Raw genomic sequence first — 730 nt, 5'->3', positions numbered from 1 at the left:
CTAAACTCATCTTTGGACAGCTGATCAATCTGTTTCATTAAAGAGATATTCTTTTCATTTGGAAGTTTAATCTCCAATTCTCTTACATTGTCACATGCTAAACTCAACTTTCACTTTATATTTTGAGATCAAAGCCAATGTCTTTAAATTTTCATTGAGCTGTTCCATTTCTGAAAGATTTTGTTTTAGGTTTCTAACTTCACCTTTCATTTCTTTAAGAAAGTCATGCTTAAAACTACTGTTAGAATCTTGATTAAGAGACTGAACTCATTCCTGACTCTAGAAAATACCTCTTCCTTTTGTCTGGTAAGTTCAAAAGTTCTCCTTCTGGATGTATAAATTATTTCTTGTGGCTTATTAAACTGATCTATTAAATATTCTACTTTATCCTTCAGATTCTGTTGGGTTGAATGTAAACCATTAAGCACCAGTTCACTTTAAATTAACATTTCTTTCTGCACATGCAGCTCTTCAGTCATGATCATTTTGTCATCTTCAAGTTGACAAACCCTTTTTTTCATCCTCTAGATCTTGCTTTAGTTTATTGATGATGCTACCTCCTTCATTTTGTTGCAGGGATAGCGATCTTTCATCAAAAACATGTGCTTTGTAGCTTCTTGTTTCCATTTTGTTCAACTCTTTTATCCTAGCTACCAGCATTTCTTTTTAGTAATACACGGATTGAGTTCATCTTCCTTGGCCTCAAAGCTCGTCTCAAATCATTTAATTC

Source organism: Trichechus manatus, unplaced genomic scaffold (genome assembly GCF_000243295.1).
Source record: "Trichechus manatus latirostris isolate Lorelei unplaced genomic scaffold, TriManLat1.0 scaffold00024, whole genome shotgun sequence".
Taxonomy (NCBI): domain Eukaryota; kingdom Metazoa; phylum Chordata; class Mammalia; order Sirenia; family Trichechidae; genus Trichechus; species Trichechus manatus.
The sequence above is the reverse complement of the archived record's forward strand: the minus strand, read 5'-3'. Positions refer to the sequence as shown.